Source organism: Carcharodon carcharias, chromosome 12 (genome assembly GCF_017639515.1).
Source record: "Carcharodon carcharias isolate sCarCar2 chromosome 12, sCarCar2.pri, whole genome shotgun sequence".
In the NCBI taxonomy this organism is placed as follows: Eukaryota; Metazoa; Chordata; class Chondrichthyes; order Lamniformes; family Lamnidae; genus Carcharodon; species Carcharodon carcharias.
Window position 1 is genome coordinate 81,512,452 of NC_054478.1, and position 13,549 is coordinate 81,526,000.

Genomic DNA, 13,549 nt, shown 5'->3' on the forward strand with positions numbered 1-13,549 from the left:
CCGGATGAAAATCTTTGAACTCCCTTCCTAACAGCACCGTGGGTGTGCCAGGACACTTGGATTGCAGTGTTTCAGGAAGGTGGGTCACCATCATATTCTTAAGGGCAGTTAGGAATGGGCAATAAAGGCTGCCCTTGCCAACAATGCCCACATCCCACAAACAAATAAAAAATTGTCTGAACTTCTACTGAGCAGGGTGCAGTTGACCATCCTATATCATCATCCATGCTCCATTTGGGAACACCATCACATTTGAACAGGAAAGTGTTTCCCTTCCTTAAAGTGCAGAGGAGTGCAAGCCGAAGCACTTCCAAGCACACTATCTGTTTTCAATTGCATATTAATTGAGTTTAATTGGATGCAGCTGATGGGCATTATTTGGGCATCCTCTTAAGACCCGTATAGTGGCGCAATGGTAGCGTGTCTGACTCCAGCTCTAAAGGTTGCATGTTCAAATCATGTGAGACTCATGGTGTTTTACAACAGCTGAAGTTCCTGGATTTTGAAGCTCTCTGTGAGGAAATATAGCTCAGTGGTAGAGCATTTGACTACAGATCAAGAGGTCACTGGTTCAAATCCAGGTGTCCCCTGATTTCCATGAACAATAGTTGGAAATGTGCATGCTCTCCTTTATAAAAAGCTTTGCACAGTGGCAATATCGTTGCTGATGAGGTTTAACCAAGGCATGATTATTGCTTATTGAAAACTTTTCCCAATACCCCGCTATGACAACTTGAAATATAGTCAGCAATGGCAATTTTTGATAGTCTCTGTGGAGGCTGAAAAAAAATTAGATAGACAGAGGGTCAGCTGTGGATCAGTGCCTCGTGCCCTGAGTCAGAAGCTTGTGGGTTCAAATCCCATTCCAGGCATTTGGGCACATAACCTAAGCCCAATGTTTCAAGTGCTGCACTGTCAGAGGTGCTGCCTTTCAGACAAGACATTAAATCAAGGCCATGTCTGCCTTCTCAAGTTAAAGATCCCATGGTCTCCTAACCCTGATGCTTAATGCCACATCCCATCTTTGCCCAACCAATCCAGCATAGACCATGGATCAAATCCTGAGCCTTCTAATCTATATGGCTTTGTGGATCAGTCTTACAAGAAGTACAGAGACACAGACTGAAACTGTGGTTGTGGAGTTCAGAGGAACATGCTTGTATTGTGCAATTCAGCAAATAAATATAAAAGTGTGTAATGTTTGGGTCCCGTTCTACCCTTCACAAACTGGCTTTCCAGAACAGAACTGCTGTTGCCGTTCTTCTTGTATTTTACACCAAAACAATATACACTCACTGTCAACTCATATCAGGCAAATATATTGATGACAAAACAAAAACAGAATTACCTGGAAAAACTCAGCAGGTCTGGCAGCATCAGCGGAGAAGAAAAGAGTTGACGTTTCGAGTCCTCATGACCCTCAACAGAACTGATCTTTCTTTACAAGGAGAGGGAAATATAAGCTGGTTTAAGGTGGGGGGGGTGTGTTAGGATAGGAGCAGATCATCAAAAGATGTCACAGACAAAAGAACAAAAGAACACAGAGGTGTTGAAGTTGGTGATATTATCTAAACGAATGTGCAAATTAAGAATGGATGGTAGAGCACTCAAGGTATAGCTCTAGTGGGGGTGGGGGGAGCATAAAAGATTTAAAAATAATGGAAATAGGTGGGAAAAGAAAAATCTATATAAATTATTGGGAAAGGAAAAAAAAAACAAAAGGAAGGGGGAAGAAACAGAAAGGGATTGGGGATGGAGGAGGGAGCTCAAGACCTAAAGTTGTTGAAATCGATATTCAGTCCGGAAGGCTGTAAAGTGCCTAGTCGGAAGATGAGGTGCTGTTCCTCCAGTTTGCATTGGGCTTCACTGGAACAATGCAGCAAGCCAAGGACAGACATGTGGGCAAGAGAGCAGGGTGGAGTGTTAAAATGGCAAGCGACAGGGAGGTTTGGGTCATTCTTGTGGACAGACCGCAGATGTTCTGCAAAGCGGTCGCCCAGTTTACGTTTGGTCTCTCCAATGTAGATGAGACCGCATTGGGAGCAACGAATACAGTAGACTAAGTTGGGGAAAATGCAAGTGAAATGCTGCTTCACTTGAAAGGAGTGTTTGGGCCCTTGGACGGTGAGGAGAGAAGAAGTGAAGGGGCAGGTGTTGCATGTTTTGCGTGGGCATGGGGTGGTGCCATAGGTGGGGGTTGAGGAGTAGGGGGTGATGGAGGAGTGGACCAGGGTGTCCCAGAGGGAACTATCCCTACAGAGTGCCGACAGGGGGAGTGAAAGGAAGATGTGTTTGGTGGTGGCATCATGCTGGAGTTGGCGGAAATGGCGGAGGATGATCCTTTGAATGCGGAGGCTGGTGAGGTGATAAGTGAGGACAAGGGGGACCCTATCATGTTTCTGGGAGGGAGGAGAAGGCGTGAGGGCGGATGAGCGGGAGATGGGCCAGACACAGTTGAGGGCCCTGTCAATGACCGTGGGTGGAAAACCTCGGTTAAGGAAGAAGGAGGACATGTCAGAGGAACTGTTTTTGAAGGTAGTATCATTGGAACAGATGCGACGGAGGCGAAGGAACTGAGAAAATGGGATGGAGTCCTTACAGGAAGTGGGGTGTGAGGAGCTGTAGTCGAGGTAGCTGTGGGAGTCGGTAGGCTTGTAATGGATATTGGTGGACAATCTATCACCAGAGATTGAGACAGAGAGGTCAAGGAAGGGAAGGGAAGTGTCAGAGATGGACCACATGAAAATGATGGAGGGGTGGAGATTGGAAGCAAAATTAATATACTTTTCCAAGTCCTGACAAGAGCATGAAGCAGCACCGAAGTAATCATCGATGTACCGGAGAAAGAGTTGTGGAAGGGGGCCGGAGTAGGACTGGAACAAGGAATGTTCCACATATCCCATAAAGAGACAGGCATAGCTGGGGCCCATGCGGGTACCCATAGCCACACCTTTTATTTGGAGGAAGTGAGAGGAGTTGAAGGAGAAATTGTTCAGTGTGAGAACAAGTTCAGACAGACGGAGGAGAGTAGTGGTGGATGGAGATTGTTCGGGCCTCTGTTCGAGGAAGAATTTAAGGGCCCTCAGACCATCCTGGTGGGGGATGGAGGTGTAGAGGGATTGGACGTCCATGATGAAGAGGAAGCGGTTGGGGCCAGGGAACTGGAAATTGTTGATGTGACTTAAGGTTTCAGAGGAATCACGGATGTAGATGGGAAGGGACTGGGAGAGAGAAGGGAGTCAAGATAACCAGAAATGAGTTCCATGGGGCAGGAGCAAGCTAACACGATCGGTCTACTGGGACAGTTCTGTTTGTGGATTTTGGGTAGGAGGTAGAAGCGGGCCGTCCGAGGTTGGGCGACTATCAGGTTGGAAGCTGTGGGAGGAAGATCCCCAGAGGAGATGAGGTCAATGACAGTCCTGGAAACAGTATATTGATGGCTGGGTGAAGATGAGAATTACCTCTCTGCAACACTAGGTCACGAGTCTAATGCACTTCCCAACATCTCTGATGCAATGCAACAAAATTTATGGTGTTGATCACTATGTCTTTCACACCTTAGCCCTATGTTTCCCAGAAGGAAAAAACAGTTCAGACCAGTGCTCTTATTTCTCAGGGAAAAATTTTCGAGTGAGGGGGCGGCGGAGACCACTCGCCGATGCATAAAATGACGCGTGGTGACGTTGGGTCCTGACATCATCACGTCGTTTAGATTTTCAGCTTGGCGGGCGTGCAGCTGAGTCGGCTGCGCACCCACCGACCTGTCAAAGGCCTATTAAGGCCTGTTAAAAACTAATTGAATGAATAAAATGAGCTGCCTGTCCAACCTTTAAGATTGATGGGCAGGCGAAGAGCCCAGGCGGTCTTTGCATTTTTCATGAAACCTCGTTCACAGGTGGGATGAGGTTTCATGAAGTGTTTAAAAATTCAATTAAATGTTTTTTTTAAATTCATTGACATGTCCCAGCTCATGTGACACTGTCATATGAGGGGACACATTTTAAAAGTTTTTAATTTCTTTATTTAAATGTTTAAACCATAAACTAATCTCCCTGAGGCACCCCTGTGTAAAATGGTGGCACGGACCTGATCGGGGGGCACCAATCGGGTTTGCGCCCGCTCCAACCCACCCCTGCGCAACTTCCCCCCCCACCAACCGATGGGGGGAAAATTCTGTCCCCGGTTTTTACCATCTTTTGTTTCTGGATTTCTCACCCAGTTTTACTTTCTCTATCCTGTTAAGTATCTTAAGGGTCACCTTTACATCACTCTCTTATCTGAGTCAGTAAGTTATGGGTTCAAGCCCTGTTTCAGGGACTCATGCACATAATCCAGGTGGTCACTTTGATGCAGTACTGAAGGAGTGCTGCAGTATCGGTGGCACCATCTTTCAGGTGAACTGAGACCCTGTCTGCCCTCCTGTGTGGTATAAAAGATTCCATTGTAATGTTCCAAAAAAGTTCTCCATCACCAAAGATTGGTCACCTGGTTACTAATTGTGAGTAGGATCTTGCTGCTGCATTTCTCACATTAATCCTTCAAAACTACTTCAATAGCTGTAAATTACGTTTGGCCAACCTGACATCATATTGGCCTGAATTTTTCAGGCGGTGGGCAGGCTCGGTGGGAGCAGGCGAGGGTGGAGCCGATTGCCACCCATAATCGGCTCCGCGCTGCCAGTTTATGCAGGCGGGCCCATTAAGGCTGGCTCAGCGTAACATTGGACGGGCAGCGTTAACAATTACACTAATTGGCCTTAATAAGCTGTTTACATTTCAGCGGGCGCGCAGCCGACTCCAGCGCACACCCGCAGAACAAAATATTGTGGGACTGCATGATGACGTCAGGATGTATGCCCAACGTCACCGTGCATCATTTTACACATCGGCGTTTTGGGCCCGCCCCCAAATGCCGACTGAAAAATCCTGCCCATGAGAACCTACATAAATGCAAGCTCCTTCTTTTAGCAAAATTAATCTAATGAGAATTATATTACCTGATAGGTGTCAACGCCGAGATGTTTTGCTACTCTTTTTACTTTAGAGGCCATTTTGTATATATCATTTATTAATTCTTCTATGAGATCATAAAAATTATTATTCATTTCCAGGTCCAAGGGAGGATTGAATGACAATTCACAGCCATGAAGGACCAGCTGCACTTCAAACAGAGGTGGTGATTTTGGCAAAATTTCTGTGCATTCAATTAGATACAGAAGGAAGGATTTAATAGCAATGAAGAATCCATCCAAAATGATGAGATCAATGTACTCAGTGTAGACTTTCCACTCATCAGCTTGGGGATCAGCACGGAACAGATGAAGATTATCCTACAAACAGAAAAAAACGTCAATTTCTTACAACATAAGGAATGGTTAACATCCGCAAATATTGAATGCAATTCCATTCTGGCTACCAGGAGATAGTATAACTAAAAAACCAAAGGGGAAAAAGACATGTCTCAATGAAATTAACTAAAAATGCAACATTGCTTTTCTAAACTAGTCTTCTAAAATCAAAAATATCTTACAGCTCAATGTTTCAAAACGAAAGCAATTTAAGATGATGATTTACCAGGGAAAAGACAAGTCCATCAGGGTCTTATCTAATTGATGGAAATGTAGTTCATCACAAATATTTTGAGTCTGGTTTATGCAACTACTTAAAAGTCACAACGGTTGAAATATTTTGACAGAAAAGTCCAGTTAAGTGAAAGCAATACAGATTCACCCAAATAGCAGTTTGAGACAAAATTTAAACTTTTTAACCTAAACATAAAATATATCTTTGAAATAAAAGTCCTGTAAATTTCTAAAGGTAAAATGCAGCAATGTTTATAATGCAAGCATCACATAACCTGCAAATTTAATCAAAGCTAAAAAAGGCAGCAAAGATGAATTCTGGAAGATCAGGTTTACTGCAGGTCAACTTGATTCAAAATAAGTTAGATTTCCAGAGAGCGGTAATATAAAAGATATAAAAATTCTGAACATATATTTATACACACATACATACACAGACACATACATGAGGAAACCCTGGTGCGGTATTATACAGGCGCCCACCAACAGGTTTACAGGTAGGTGGGGGGTTACACCAGTAAACAGTGGCCATTTAAGAACTGCTTCCCATCCCAGCCTCAACTCAGGGATGGGGTGGGATGTGGGGGGGAGAGGGGAGGCCCAGCAGATTATCCTGCTTGAACCTCGGCCTGGACAGGTTGAGCAGGGGATGGGGGAGGGGGCGTGCTCCCAGTTCTGGCCTTCTTTTGAGATTGGGTGCCTCCTGCAAAGTCTGGGCCCCTCCCCCCCAGGTGCTCACTCCCCGCCTGTCCTTCAAATCACGACTCCCACCCTCCTCATCCCTACCCTGCCCAGGCTTCTCCTTCCCTCCTCTCTGCAAGATCCCAGCCTTCCCTGTGTCTTGGTGTTTTGGCACTTTGACCCTGGGGACTGCTTATAGTCCCAGTAGTGGCCACTGCTCCCAGTGGTGCTGCTGGGACTGCAGAGTTGCCAATCAATCAGATTGGCTGGCAGCTCTCTGCGGCAGGGCTTCCACCTGAGTGAGGGACGGAGGTCTTGCCTCCAAACAATTATCACTCCTCATTAAATGGTTGCAGGACAGACCTGATTGGCAAGGATGTGTTCCCTGCTGACTTCTCATTGGAAAAATTTACACAAAGAGGCAAGAGGCATGGCTGAGGTGTTAAATGAATACTTTGCATCTGTCTTTATCTACGAGGCAGATGCAGCCCAGGCCATGGCAACAGAGGAGGAAATGCAGTCGCTAGAAGAGCAGGGAGGTTATGCTAAATTTATTTAAGACACTGGTTAGACCTCAGCTGGAGTATTGTGTACAGTTCTGAGTGCCACACCATAGGAAGGATGTGAATGATTCCAGGGATGAGACACTTCATTTATGAGGAAAGATTGAAGAAGTTGGGACTGTTTTCCTTGGAGAGGAGAAGGCTGAGAGGAGACTTAATAGAAGTTTTCAAAATCATAAGAGGTCTGGACAGAGTAGATAGGGATAAACTGTTCCCGCTTGTAAACAGATTGAGAGCCAGAGGGCACAGTTTTAAAGTGCTTTATAAAAGAAGCAAATGCGAGGTGAGAAAAAGCCTTTTCACACGACGAGTGGTTCAGGTCTGGAATTCACTGCCTGGAAGTGTGGTGGAGGCAGGTTCAATTAAGGCATTCAAGAGGGCATTGGATGATTATCTAAATAGAAACAATGAGCAGGATTACGGGGAAAAGGTAGGAGATTGGCACTAAATTAAAATGTCAGAGAGCTGGTGCAGACATGATGGGCTGAATGGCCTCCTTCTACACTGTAACAATTCTGTGATTCTGATCTTTAAATATTAGCAATTCAGGTGTGATGTACAAAGGCATACAAAGGTAGGTTAATTTAATCGTTTGTTAAAGCATAGAGCAATGCATTATTTGTATTTAAAGAGCAAGCATCCTTCATATCAGTTTATACAATAGGATAAATTTAAAAATGCTAAACATAAAAGAGCTCCTTGTACCAAAGGACAATTTTCTGCATGGATTCCTGAATGCATAAAGAAAAGCAGGAGGTGCAGCAAGTTGTTCTGTAAAAGCAGCATTTCGCATCTTTCCATCACCAGTACCTAACCCAAAGTTTTTGTGATATCTTAATAGTCCTTAAATTTTAATAGCAAATACATTACTGCTTTTTTAGATTTAGATGATTCTAAAAGCCCAAAATGTAACATATGGTAAAAATTATTTACAATTAAGAAAGTCACTGAAAACATTCTGATATCAAACAAGAATTTTGTCTTTGACCTAATCAATCCAAAATAGACCCTCATCAATGTCAGTGGATGTTGTATCCCCAAACTCACTCCAAACAATTATATCAGAAACCTAATTTATATATTATGGTGCATTAAAAACACTGACCTTGACCAGTTGGTGAATTGATTCTCCTCCGTCTTGAATCAATTTGTAGTATTTTATCATTTTTTCCCCCCTTTCAAGGCAGAACTTATCAGAGTCATATTTATTATGCAGAAAAAACAACGCATCATTCCAGTTATCCACTATTGAGTGTATTTTCTCCACATTACATTTGATTTTCTGCACTCTGCTATTCACATCTTGTATAATATCTCTAGTCTGCTGGATATATTCCCATGAATCCTCAGTCTGCCATGTTAGGGTTTCCATAGCAGGTCTCAGCTGTTTATTAATCTTCTCTAATTCCTGCTCAACAAGTGGAAGTTCCACTTTCAGTACAGAAGTATGTAGCTTATTGTAGAGCTCAATGATGAGTTTCCAGTTTCGAACATACTGTCAAAGAAACACACGACAGTTTGTCAAATAAGTCAAAAAGTAAAGCTAATTTAATAATTTTAAAATGCTTTTATCATCTAATGCAAATTTTACCTTGGTAACAGTTTAAATAAATCCAAAATAAATCACAGTATGTTACTATAAGGAATAGAACTAAAGCTGGTTTTATTATTGAATGAAAAAAATCTAACCACAATGCTTATTCTTCGTATTATATACAAAAACTATTTTTCTTTAGCATAATTCAGTTAAAGAAGCCCTAAAATTACAAGACAAAGAAAATTTGACTTATCCATACAGAAAAACATTATAATAAAAATAAAATACTGCAGATGCAGGAAATCTGAATTAAAAACAGAAAGTGCTAGAAAAACTCAGCAGTCTGGCAGCATCTGTGGATTGACAGAGTTCATGGCCAGAATGTTCCAGCCACGTTGGCGACAGGTGTCATGGCAAGCAGGTGAGCGGTGGTGAGGGGAATAATATGGCAAGAAGGTCAAATATTGGTTTTACGCTGTCGTGAAATCAGTTTGCGATTGTCCACTCCACCCGTCAATGGCGGGCCATGTTTCTAGCCGCCGCACATTGGGAACGTCATTTTAATGTATTTCCATTTAATTATAAGCCCTGCTCGCCAGAATTATCCCCCCAGGTCAAATTTACCACCCACCTTGATGTGACTTCAGAACGGTGTGATTTACAACTATCTTTAAAAGGCGTGCACCTGGTGACCTGAACTTCAAGGGGAACTCGGAAGTGAATGCTCATAGTCATCGCCCATAGGACATCAAGGAAGAGGCGCAACGCATTTGAGGGGGGCATGGGCAAGTCGCTTTTTCCCAGGTGGCTTTCAGTGCGGTGCCAGGGCTCCAATGCGGGTCAGACCGGGAGTGGGGACTGCAAGACAGCACAGACTGAAGGAAATACTCAAGCGCATGCCGGAGAGGTGGGGGTGTGGAGGGTGAGGGGAGCAGTCACATACTTAGAAAATCTTGTCAAAAGTGTGCATTCTTCCACAGCTGAGACTGTTCAGCAGCAGCTCCATGGACATGCTGGGAGTCAGGCCTCTCAAGATTTTCTGCCAACTCAAGCAACGCAAAAGCATGAGAACGCCACCAAATGTTCCAGAAATGTTCACTCCTCGGACGCAGACTGCAAAATAATGTGTGTTTTGGGGGGAAAGCAGAACAATTGGCTGACTGGACAAGTTGTACAATCCTGTTGTGAAAAGTGGCCATGGTGCAGTCACTAGTGGAGGTGCTCACAGCCTCTTGCAATGTCTTTATTAAGGTTTGGACCAGTATCCATTATGGTTCAAGCTAACAGCGCTGCCTTGCAGTGCAGGTTTGGAGAATGCCTGTGCCTGAACTGAGAGCACAGCATGCAATTCAATGGGCAAAGATGCTGCCAGTCAGTCAGGTGGAGTGGGGCGGAGGTGGGACTCCAGAGGCCTCCACTCAGGACACTCCGAGGGTATCGAGCCACTCAGAATCCCCCCTGCCTGTGAACCCATCCACTCCAGCTGCTCGGGCTGAGGAGGGTGAATCTGCTGCTGAGCAGGTGACCCTTATGCCAGGGCCCTCCAGGCCTCAGGCCACCAGAAAACGTTCACTCAGATCATCACAGATAACAGGACGTAGCAGTCAGCAGGCTACCTCCACCTCTGCTGCGGAGGTCGGGGCTGCACTCAGGCATAGTGTTAGGAAAATTAAGATAAATTGATGTCACTTTTTGGTCACAGGTGTACAACCACTGTTTAAATATTGCACTTTTATTAATACATTTGATGTTTATGTGAATGGCTTGATCAACTGAAGGCATTGTGATTATTTACATATGTATCCTCTTATTGCAAAGTTTAGCCATCCTCCCATTCAGTGACAGTCTCCCTTTGTGAGCTTCACATTCATATGATGTCAGCCTCACAGAAAGTAATTTCCGGACCCTTATGTGATGTCATGGAGATGTGTTAAAAGCTTTATTGGCAGCGTATGCTTAATGCTTTTGTAATTCTTTTTCCTCACGAACATCATTGTGTGAGGGCAGCTCAGCAGTCTTGAAGGATTAGCGACAGTTGTGTCTCCTCATGGTAGTGCCAAAGGACAAGACCTAGATGGGAGGAGGATATTCCTAACCACGTCCTCATCTCACTGGCCGCTGTGGTTTCTCAATAATGTGACGACAGGTAAGTTGATGCAGCATTCTCACTGTTGTGTTGACTTTCACTTCACAGAGCGAGTGCATAAAGGATGCACCTTTAACCTTCTTAGAGATGATGACCTGGTGAATCACGAGGCCAGAAGGTGCAAGTCTGAATGCTGAATCTGCTCTCGATGTGACTGGTTGGACATCACTTTCAATGCAATGGAATAGCATTAAAGGACAGGAGAAATGTGGCTATCTCGCATTGCCCTCACTTTACTCCTCCCTGATTCTGGTGGCAATTAAAGTGGCAAGGTAGGCCTTCCATATCATGCTTCACTTTTGCAGCACCAGGCTGTGAAAGGCGCAACACACAATGATGATGTGGGAGACCATGTCTGGAGTGTACTACAGTGAGCCTGAGCAGTCCAAACATCTGAAGCGCTTCTTGAGGATGCCAATGCTCTTTATGAACCGTTTAGATCTATGAGCTCTCTCTCCTCCGAGGCACTCTGAGGACAATGTATGAGTGTCATGAGCCAGCATTTCAGGGGTATCCCTTATTCCCCAGCAGCCATCCCTGTAGATGCTCAGGCCCTTCGAATATCTGAGACACCTGGGAGTGACTCAGGATGTATTATGTGCTTCTGATGATTGCAGACCAGTTGAACATTGATGGGATGAAATCCTTTCAAGTTGATGAACATCAGGGACTGCTGCCATGGAGCCCTCAAAGCCACATGGGTGCAGTTCATTCCACTCCGGGGAAGCCTGAGATAGCTGCAAACTCATTGAATCTCGCAGCCTGACTGTCTTCATTAAATGTAAACCTCACAAATTGATGAGATTGTGTAGAGGGCATCTGTCACATCCTTGATGCATCTATGTGTGGCGGCCTGCGAGATGCCACACAGGTCCCCTGTGGATACCTGGAATGAGCCACAGGCAAAGAAATTGAGTGTGGTGGTGACCTTCAAGGCCAATAGATGGGATAGCATCCCACTCCACAGGGCATTCATTTATCCTGAAGAATGTGGCAAATGTGACGTGCACGGCAAATTTCTCTCACTCATGTGCAGATAGTAGAATCTTCTTCAGTAGATTCTTGGTCCAGCAAGTCACCTTTGTGGTCTGGGTCTATCCTCCCAATCCTCATGTTGTTGCTATGGCTCCCGTGCACCCTGGACCTCAAACAGGGCCTCCTCCTGAAGCTGCACTCAGCAGCACCTGTCCCTCCTTCTCCTCCTCTATTCTATTAGAACCCTCAAGATGGCAGCATTGAGCCGAGGCTCCATTACTGTTTTGTCCTTCTCTGTGGAGATGATAGGTTCAAGACATTAATAATGGGTAAAATCAGTTAAGCTCAGAATCTTGAACCGAAAGCAACTTTAATGGTCTAGAATGGCTTCTGCCCTAGCCAGGTTGCTGATGCAGCCATGAGTGGAATTGTCCCAGATTTGCACCAAGTGAGGTTTTACCCGCTGGCTGGAATAGCGGCTTTTCATGCCATGTTGGCCCAATCCCGCCTAATTAATTATGCATTCCCGGGAAACATGCCGTTACGCTGGCGGGCAGGCTTTCTTTCGCCTGCCACACCATCACCTCGCTGATTCATCAGGCCGTGCGCACACCTTTCAGTGCTCCCAGCCCATGACTGCTGCAAAGAAGACAAGGCCCCGAAAGACAAGAAGGCTGCAGCCCCCAGGTCTAATGATGCATCCTTTGAGCACCTTTTGGACACAAGGAAGACCCGCTGTGATGTCCTCTACCCCCGACCTGGCCGCAGGATGGGCAAAAATATCACTAATCCACCATGGGAGGCAGTGGCAGCTGTGGTCAGCACCAGTGCCCTGTAAAAGAGGACAGCCACCCAGTGCCAAAAAAGGATGAATAATCTTCTCCATTCCACCAGGGTAAGTCACTCTTCTCTACAATCTCAACTCACACATTCTCAAATTCATCACACATCCACAGGGCCCTCACTCACTGCCAGTTCAAGGGACATCACCATTCACTCTCTCACACACATCTTCATTGTCCTCATCTCATCCATGGGACCATTCACCACCCAGGCATACTTATCATCTGACCTGGCAGTCATCCTCCTTACACTTTCTCCATCTCTATTTATGCAGGACAAGCTGGCACACAACAGAGAGAGTTCGCAGAATGGTGGGAGAATGCTTGAAATCAAGGTCCTCAAGGACTTTGAAAACAGAGCCATCCAGCTGGCCGGTGAGGATCTGGACCAGTCCTGTGCTGACGGTGAGGTCGACGCTGCTCTACCAAGTGAGGATCTAGCAGGGCAACATCCATCAGACAGCCATGCTGTGAGTGATGTGTCCTGTTTCACAGGCCACTGCCATGCACTAATTATCTCTTCTTGCTTTCGCAGGCACATCTGGGAAACAGCCAATGGAGTCCATGACCCAGGGCCTCCAATCAAGCCCCGAAGAGACCTCTGAGGAGGAATCTGAAGGCATCTTCATTGAAGACGCATTGCAGCACACACCCACATCCTCCACCAACACAGAGACACACAGCTTGGTGGGACGTAGCTTTAAAGTAGCTTCGGGATCACAGTCTGGTGAGCACATCACACTGTCTGATCCACAGCATGAGATAGCAGGGACTTCCCAGGTCCCTGGCACTTGGAGAACCGCTAAGTCCAAGTCAGATGAGAAGCCTCTGGACTCAGTCATGAAACAGTTGCTGGGGCTACAAAGGCAAGCTCGGGAACATCAGGATGGGATGTCCGCTCACTCCTCAGATTGTAACACATGATGGAGGAATCCATCCACCTTCAGACTGAGGTGATAGTGCCAGCTTGCCAATGCAACAAAGTCAACACTGGTAGGATTACGGCTGCCATGGAGATCTTGGTCCAGCACATTAATCCTACACTGCTGCATGGGCTGAAATCTATCGCTGATGGCATAGTTGGCCTCCAACAGTGTGTATGCGAGAGGGGTGCAGGGCAGCTCAACCTCACTCCAGCTTCCCCTTCTCCTCAAGGAGTCAGCCAGGACCCTCAGGCACCCACAGAGAGGAGGATCAGCAGGTGCACACCAGGGGCCATCCTTC

At 45.6% G+C, this 13,549-nt stretch overlaps 2 non-coding genes across 2 annotated transcripts; both read left to right on the forward strand.

The window, feature by feature from the left end:
• Positions 1–518: 518 nt before the first annotated feature.
• Positions 519–598, forward strand: trnac-aca. Its single transcript has one exon. It is a non-coding gene; the product is annotated as a tRNA-Cys (tRNA).
• Positions 599–638: 40 nt separating this feature from the next.
• LOC121285401 lies at positions 639–779 on the forward strand. The gene has a single exon (XR_005944677.1). It is a non-coding gene; the product is annotated as a U4 spliceosomal RNA (small nuclear RNA).
• The last annotated feature ends 12,770 nt before the right edge of the window (positions 780–13,549 follow it).